Here is a 9,464-nt window from a genome sequence, read left to right on the forward strand (position 1 = left end):
TTTGCCTCTTTTTGCCACATCAAACTCAAACTTTCTTACAACACAATCAAACTATACAGGCATCCAACATCACATGCTGACATTACAACCCAACAACTCAAGTTTCATGTCATCATACCAAATCAAGAACATCCTTAGGGGTATACAAAGATCCGAACCCCCGCATACAGCACAGAGGCTTCCTATAGATTTTCATATCCTTAAGAAATTATCACAACTACTAGATCTAAAACCCTTCTCCTTCAACACAACTCTAGTCATCAAAACAGCTATTTACGTGGCTTTTTATGGGTTTCTGAGACCTAGAGAGTTTACCGCCATCAATACAACACAATCCACTCACCTACTGCTTCATTCGCACTTAACCAAACACATGGACTATTATATCCTGACACTACCTCATTCCAAAAACAGTCAACACGCTCCACCCGTAGAGGTTAAATACTATCCGACTCACAACAGATGGTGCCCCGTCCAAATACTGGACTCTTATACAGAGAGTCTCAAGGCACCACCATCACAACCACTTTTTGTTCTACGAGGTTCAGTTCTCACTACTACCAACTTCATGACCCACGTTAGGTCATTACTAACACAGCTGGGACTCAAGCCAGCTAACTATTCAGGCCACTCCTTCCGCATAGGAGCGGCCTCCACAGCCTCCAGTGTTAACATACCGGTTCATGTTATCAAGACACTGGGGCGCTGGAAATCATCCGCTTACACACGATACATTCCTAACCCTGTACAAGAAGTAAGAAATGCTTTTCAGAACATGTCTTGTTAAAAGTATGTATATTGGTAGTTTGTATTAAATATTGAAATTTCTATTTTTGCCCTCTTTATTTTCAGGCCTACCTCATCGTCGGTTTCGGCACACCACAACCGACTTGCTACTTTTATACCATCCTACACTTATTAGGTCTTATTTCTCTTTGCCATCATGAGCCCTTCACACAAGTAGTAAGGCCTTTTGGCCTGTGTTTGTGGGAGGGGCGTATGACACACCCCTTCCCTACTTAAGGGACACCACTTACCTGGCTCCATACCTTCGAGGTCAGCGTTGCATCACCCTCCCACCCACACCTCTTTATCAACTCCTTTTTCTTACATTTCTTCTTGGTGGGCCCTCTTTATTTTCAGGCCTACCTCATCGTCGGTTTCGGCACACCACAACCGACTTGCTACTTTTATACCATTAGGTCTACACTTATTAGGTCTTATTTCTCTTTGCCATCATGAGCCCTTCACACAAATATATATATATATATATATATATATATATATATATATATATATATATATATCTCAAGGGTTTTCAATCACAATTTTTCCTAGCATAACCTTTTTGTTTTTTGCTTCCCAAGTACTACCAAGCCTCAACAAGAAAACCTGCAACCAACCTCATGCTGATGATTTGCATTAACAAGGAAACAACTGTCCACGAGTGGTTCACTGGCTTTGCATCCTTTCCTAAATTGTGTTTCAAAGCTGTTGTATACAGCAAACACAGACTCAAAGGAATCCATGTTTAAAATGCAATGAGGCAAAAAATGTGATTCTTTGTTAAACTAATTTGTATATGCCCACCCAGAATCCTTTGCGGTAGTAACATCACTGCAAAATTGTGATTTCTGTGGGAAAAGCAAGTCTTATGGCTTGACTGGTGTGCAGATTTTTGTTTAACATTGTATTAACTATATTGTGAAGGAATAACCCCTTCACTTTTGTTGGCTGGATTCGTGCCCTATTTTATTTAGTATATTTTGTTTGGTTCCCGAACTGAGACCACCCCAGAGACCCATTAAAACATGGAACGTTAAGTATCAAATACGAAAACCACAACGAACGAACTAATTAAATGATCCACTGGGTGGCCGCCATTTTGTGCATCCGAACAATGGATGGCAGCCGTTTTGTCTCCCAAACGTGGGTAGCGGGACTTGGTCCAGACACTCCCGTGAACCCCGGTCATCATGGACCCGCTGCCCGTCCCTGTTTCCCTTCACCTACATGAATGGTACTACTAATCTGCTTTCGTCTAACTGGTGTGGTTTTCGTAAAAAACCCCTCAAACGGTGACTGGCTCTAGCCACAACTTCCCTGGAACTTTTTTGGTTTTACTCCACGTGGTATCCGTGGTCATAACTTCCCCGCGATGGCAATCCAAAACTGCCAAACGGATCTGGGTGATTTTTGGATATTTTGTTCGCCCAGATCCCAGCTATCTGGGAATGTGAGGGCTTGTGGGGTTTCCATGTATTTTGGGGGTACTTTTGGGGTGTTGTAAAATTGAAAATGTTTCTGTGCCTGGAGGTAATTGAGTTTAGTACAGTTCCTGATCTATTTTTAGCGATATCCAATATTTTTAAGGTGGTCTCAAACAAACATAAAATGCTATATAAAATTTGTGGGAATATCGAATAGTCGTGTACAGTAAATCAGAGAGGCCTCAGAATATCGAACCATCGATCGGTAACCTGGATGAAGTAGGGGATCTATCTGTTTTATTAAGTACGCGGTAATATGCTTTTAATGGGATAGGACGTTAAGAAAGGTGTGTGATTGGGATAAGTGGTTGTGGCTGTATTTACCTTATCCTGGGACCGACCTGGCTCCTAAGCTTGAGCCGCGTGTGGCTGGATCACTCCTGCCTCCACACGAGCCGCATGCGGCTTGATCTTCTCTTCTGACTTAGCCGCGTGCACTGACCGCAGTGATCGGTCACGTGGCCCGCCTGGCACTAGGAGCACGGCTCGAGTCACGAGCTCGCTCTTAAAGGGGCAGAGGGAGCCAAAAGTTGATTCAGGCTCCCATTGGCCCACGTCATTCCAGCACCCCCACACACGAACGTTTTTGGGGCGTAGGCATGACGTGGGCCAATCAAATGTTAAAGGATATTTAAACTTCCCTAGCCCTATACACTTTGTCCTATAGTGGTTTCTGTGTCAGTACCCTTTAGTGCGTTCCTTGATCTATTTTGTTTATTTTGGTATTGACCATGGCTTTGTTCTTGACTCTGAATTTATCTTTAACCCTTTCCTGTCTTGTTTGCCCGTGTGACTGATTACTATCTACCTGACCGCTATTAAGCATGTCGGGTCGGTCAGGTAGGAGCAACATTGCTGGGTCATCCCCTTCTGGGGTGAAATTCGCTTGTTGATAGCTGCTTAAAGTGAGATATTGAGGGAGCTCACACGAAGTGCGTCTTTCCTCCATGACAGCTAGGCCCCACCCCCCGGAAGCTGCATTCTTAGTGAGAGGAGGGACAGTGTAGCTGCTGCTGATTTAATAGGGAAATCGATAGCTAGGCTAGTGTATTCAGTGTCCACTACAGTCCTGAAGGACTCATGTGATCTCTGCTGTAAGGACAGCACCCCAAAAAGCCCTTTTTAGGGCTAGAACATCAGTCTGCTTTATTTATTTTTTACTGTGTAATCTAATTGCAGTTGCCTGCCTGCCAGCGTGTGTGTCAGGCTCCGCCCAGTGCCACCACTCATATCTGGTGTCACAATAGCTTGCATTTAAAAAAAAACAACAACTTTTTTGACTGTAATATAATAGCAGTAAGTTTCCTTCACACGTGTGCATTTCAGGGCCTGCCAGGGCACAGTGTCACACCAGTGCAACTCATATCTGGTGTAACAGTAGTGTACATTAAAAAAAAACCTAGAAATTTGACTGTGAAATAATAGCAGTCAGTTTCCTTCACACGTGTGCGTTTCAGGGCCTGCCAGGGCACAGTGTCACACCATTGCAACTCCTATCTGGTGTAACAGTAGTGTACATTTAAAAAAAAAATACAGGGGGCTTGTTGTCACCTTTCGGGGACCCTTGTTGTACGTGGCTGGGTGGAGGAAGAGACCTTCAATGACATCAGTGAGGACAAGGAACGGGACATGGCTAGCTTGGTATCCAACCTTGTGCAAATGGGGAGTTTGCGGTTGTGCAAATGGACTGTTTGCGGTTGTTTGCGGTGCGTTGAACGGGGAGTTTGGTCTGTCACTGTGAAGCGGGCGTAACCCTTACACTACCTGATCGATACAACATCATACCTGATGTTTTAAAGCACGTTATTCCAAACAATTTAGGAATGTTAGGTGATTTATGCCCTTTATGGATTAAAACCAGACTCTGCATCAACTATGTAATTTTCCATGGGAGTTTTGCCATGGATCCCCCTCCGGCATGCCACAGTCCATCACTATTGTGGCCAGAAAGAGTCCCTGTGGGTTTTAAAATTCACCTGCCTATTGAAGTCTACGGCGGTTCGCCGGGATCGCCCATTTGCGAAAATTTGCGGAAGTTCGTGTTCGCCATTCGCGAACGGAAAATTTTATGTTCGCGACATCACTAGCCAGCATTTGTTTTACCACAATTCTGCTGCAACAGTATTGCCTATAAAGTGCTATATAATCTGTGATGTCCATGAAATCAACTAGTTTCAATTTAAATATACAGAAATAAGAATTTCTTAAAGAAACACTATAAAATACAAATGTGTATTCCTAACCCTATAGTACCAAAGTCACCATTTAGGTCACTGGCCCCTGCTGCCATGGTTACCTTTCTCCCTCTCCATGCTGGTCTCCTCTGTGTAGCTCCACCTCTTTGGCTGCGATCATTAGGATCGATGATCTCAACCAATCCACTTATTTTCCACAGCAACGCAAAGGAAGGCATGTGTGGCTACTTACATGAGATCCATGCACTCCTAAACATATACACTGTGAGATCCATATTCTGATACATACAGACGGGCAACCATCGTTTCATTGCTTAAAATTTCAAGCCAGGCTTAGAAATTACTTGCCACCACAAATGAAAAAGTTTGCAGTTTTACGTACAAATGCAGGGATCTGTTCTTGTGAGTGTATGCAGGGGTCTCGTTTTGCCATGTGTCAGTGCAAAAAGTGTTTACTTCTTCTTTGGCAATGCTGGGAAAATAAGCAGTGCATGCTATAGGAAACTGGCAGTGGCAGGACAGTGGGAGTTGGAATAGAGTTGGCAGTGGGAGGATGTTGGGAGTTGGAGTAGAGTTTGCAGTATGGTGGGAGTTGGAGTAGAGTTTGCAGTATGGTGGGAGTTGGAGTAGAGTTTGCAGTATGGTGGGAGTTGGAGTAGAGTTTGCAGGATAGTGGGAGTTGGAGTAGAGTTGGCAGTGGGAGGATGGTGGGAGTTGGAGTAGAGTTGGCAGTGGCAGGATGGTGGGAGTTGGAGAAGAGTTGGCAGTGGGAGGATGGTGGGAGTTGGAGTAGAGTTGGCAGTGGAAGGGTATTAGGTGTTTTGGTCTTTGATAAGGTTTGTAGAGGAATTATAAAGGAAGAAGCAAACAGAACCTTAAAATCGAATTAATCCTGTCACAGTTTAGTTGGGATCCAGAAGATGCAGCGGGAGGTGTCAGTTACTGGCTACATACAACTATTGCTGCTGCTGTGAGTCAGATGCCCCTCCTCCCTCACCTTCCATTCCAATCAGTGATTTCCTCCCCTTCTAGATGTAGGTGGATGCCCCCCTCTCAGCATTAGTAATGCCCTGGGTCCTGGAACATCCTCTTTGTATTGGGCTGTCTGCAAATCCCTAGCCTTCTAGTCTTCTGAGTTGGCCCTAAGCAGCTGCCAGTCCGTCCTGCAATGTAAACATTGCCGTTCAGCTTCACAGCTAAACGGGGGTACAAATTGCACCCAGGCCACTTCATTGAGATGGGTTCCTTTAACTACTCACCCACTGCTGGTAAAAAGTTCAGTTAAACAAGGTTTACTTAATTCATTTTCAGAGTCAAAGCCCCTCCACTGCTGACGGCTGCTCCACCTTTGTTTGTTGATGTCTTCCACAATTTCGTCCAATCCAATGTTTCTCATAGAGAAGCATTGGGGACGAGAAACTCATGCATGGAAAAATGCCACATTCCTTTAATCAAATGCTCTCTATACGTGTTGTTTGAGTAAAGGGACACTATAGTCACCCAGACCACTTCAGCTCAATGAAGTGGTCTGGGTGCCAGGGAAACTGCTATGTTTACATAGCAGGGTTAATCCAACCTCTAGTGACTGTCTTCCTGACAGCCGCTAGAGGCGTTTCTGCTACGCTGGATGCGAAATACGCATCCAGCGTGCAGAACGTCCATAGGAAAGCATTGAGAAATGCTTTCCTATGGACTGTTAGAATGCATGCGCGGCTCTTGCCGTGCATGTGCATTCCACTCCACTCGGGAGCTGACGTCGGCAGGGGAGGAGAGGTCACCAGTGCCGAGAGAGCCCGGCGCAGGATTAAGGTAAGCTGCTGAAGGGATTTTAAAGCCTTCAGCGCCACAGGAAGGGGACCCTGAGGGTGAGGCTCCCCCAAGGATGACATAGTGTTGGGAAAATGGGTTTGTTTTCCTGACACTATAGTGATGCTTTAAAGAACTAAATCTGACTCCGTTCTGGAGGTGGAAGTGCCTTAAGTGGCTGTCAGGAGGACAGGAAGCCATTTAAAGGTGCATTTAACTCTATAACCCCTTAAGGACACATGACATGTGTGACATGTCATGATTCCCTTTTATTCCAGAAGTTTGGTCCTTAAAGGGTTAATGTAAAAAAATTGAGTTTCTACATAACATTATAATTTTACATTGAACTTCTTAAGACGACAGGGCCACTGCTCCCAGACCACTTCACTGCCTTTATTGGACCTTTAATAAAAATATATGGGAATAAGGATTGATAGAGAAGACATGGAAACTCACTGAACCAGGAATAACAAAGCACAGAGAAGGAAATGGCAAATAATTAGATCGAGCTGGGTGAATAGCAAACTTGGAAAATCTTTCCAACCTTGTTACTTTGTCCTGAAATTAGCAATTCCCTAGTCCAGGCATAGGCAACCTTCAACACTCCAGGAGTTTTTGACTACACCTCCCATGATGCTTTGCCAGCATTATGGGTGTCAGAGCATTATGTGGGATGTAGTCCACAGCATCTGGAGTGCCAAAGGTTGCCTATCCCTACGCCTAGTCAACTCTTCACAGCTCCCATTTTATTGAATAAGCCTAAAGCAATGAGTAAAACAGAGCAGGGGTGCAGGGCCTGGTAACAACTATTCACAGTTACTCATTATTGCGTGAACTGTCAGGAATTCAGAGTGACTTTGTAATTTAGGCCAAAATAGCCGAATTGAGGGGAAAAAATCAACAAGTGAGCTATGTTTTCAGTTTGGCTACTTATTTTACAAAAAAAACAAAAAACATTTAAATTCACTTTAAATTCCCAACAATCAGTTTTAGCACTTGTCAAATCCCAAAGGAAATTTGCGTCCCCTGGGTTGTTGCTCATATTGCAGAATCACAGACGCTTGTCATAGAAAAAGCTTATGTCCACTTAATGACATATTATTCCCTGTGTCATTGTGGTTTAAAACCTTCTACGTGCAGGACATGATGGACTCGTCTGTCTATTACCCAACAGCGGCAGTAGCTAATAGAAAAACAAGCTCTTCCACATGTTAATCTACATATTTATACTAACATCAGCTCCGCCATGACAGGGGATGCCAATATTGTGAAGGCTCCCTGAACATCAATAACAAAGATAATGTAATCATTGGTAGTAGGATAGTGCTGGCACTGCTCTGTTATGTGACCTGTTTTTTGCCTTTCATCTCATTCATTGTGGGAGTCTAAATGACTGCATTGTGCTTTGAAAGGGAAATTCCTGATGATACAAGAAGCCAGGAATCTCAGCTCTCTGCTGCCCCCTCCCTCTCTGATCTGGATACAGGGACTGCTACAGTGTCCAGGGACTCTGCTCCTCCACTGACCAGCTCAGGGAACATACAGAACTAGGATGGGGGTCTTTGATCTGGATCTGGGTGGGTGTAAATCTCAATGGGCTTGCAGCTTAATCACCAACAGAAACAAAATGCATGTGGCTCTGATTAACCCCTTCATCGCCCTCCCTTGCATACTTTCTCTTTACATCCCAGTAGTTTTAAAATATAGAATATTTTTATTTTTTTAATTACCTTTCCAGCCCAGAAGTGCCTGGACCACACCTATCATGCTCAGCCAAATGAGGTTCATGCTGGCACACCTAGGGTGATTAGGTTAGCCTTTTTTTTTGTTTTTGTTTTTTTAGGTAGAACAGCATAGTTGAATGACAAAAAAAAATAATTACAATATATGGTGCTTTTTTTTTTTATTATTATTATTTTTTTAATTCACAGGTTTAAAGATAAAGTATTTGAAGTTAGTTTCCTCAGCCAGGATTGCTGTTGCCCTGTGCCTTTGCTAGCAGTGCGGCACATTAAAGGTGCTGATCTGAGGACAGTTAGGGCTGAACTTGGCCCCCATCCAGCCCAGGCAAGACGCATTGAGATCGCAGTGCGCATGCGTCCTGCTCGCTCCCCCTCCTCCAGACTTCCCCTCTCTCTCTCTCTCTCCCATGCTCGCTGTCTGTGTGAATCCCCCGCAGTCTGGGGAGGATAGCTGATCTCCTTACATAATGCAAGCGGCGTCACTTTCCATCCAAGTAACAAACTACCTGGGCTTCCTCGAGCTCCTGTTAGTGGCCACATGTGGATTCCCATATTCAGCAAGGAGGCCTTCTGTAGAGAGAGCACAGCCCTGGCTCTAGGGGAGACCCTCCAACACTATTTATAGACAATATACACAGGGCAACCTCAGCACAGCCTGCCATGGACACCTATGGGTCAGCTGCAGGGCTGAACTCAGAAAACCCTGCAATGAGCACAGTACAATCAACAAAAACATAAAATATATGTAAAATGAACAGTTGTATAAAGTGCACACAAGAGGTTTTAAAATGGTTACAATTTCCATTAAAATCCAGATTAAAAAAAAAATAATGTTAATCTGACTGACCTGCTCTATTCCCATTCAAATATATTGCTATACTGTTCTATTTATTTTAATGTAAATATGATTTTAATGCTATATGACGAAGTACTAAAAGATACTAGTTAGAATGAAGTCCAAAGTCCGGATACGGTATCTGGAATGTTACCGTAATACGTGTAGTGCATGTGATAAATATTTTACATATAGTCTTGGGTTTGAGAAACGCAGCATCACACAGACAAAATAGAAATCCTTTCATTGCTAATAAACAACATAAGATATTAATATGGAATGGGATTTATTCACTAAACACCAGATCGCCGCACATTGCAAAAGGATAAAATAGCCAAACTGTTACTAAAATTATGTTGTAGAATTTTTTTCCAAATCTACACTTTCTGCCTACAGTTTTCCAATTCGGATTTTAATTCTCTACAGTATGGCATTAAAGTAGTTTTTGTGAGTTTTGGAATTATGACAAATTAAAAAATTCTTCCCAGCTATAGTCACAGCTGCTCTAAAGGAAGCTTAACCCCTTAAGGACCAAACTTCTGTAATAAAAGGGAATCATGACATGTCACACATGTCATGTGTCCTTAAGGGGTTAAAGGAACACTATAGTCACCTA

This window comes from Pelobates fuscus, chromosome 3 (genome assembly GCF_036172605.1).
Source record: "Pelobates fuscus isolate aPelFus1 chromosome 3, aPelFus1.pri, whole genome shotgun sequence".
In the NCBI taxonomy this organism is placed as follows: domain Eukaryota; kingdom Metazoa; phylum Chordata; class Amphibia; order Anura; family Pelobatidae; genus Pelobates; species Pelobates fuscus.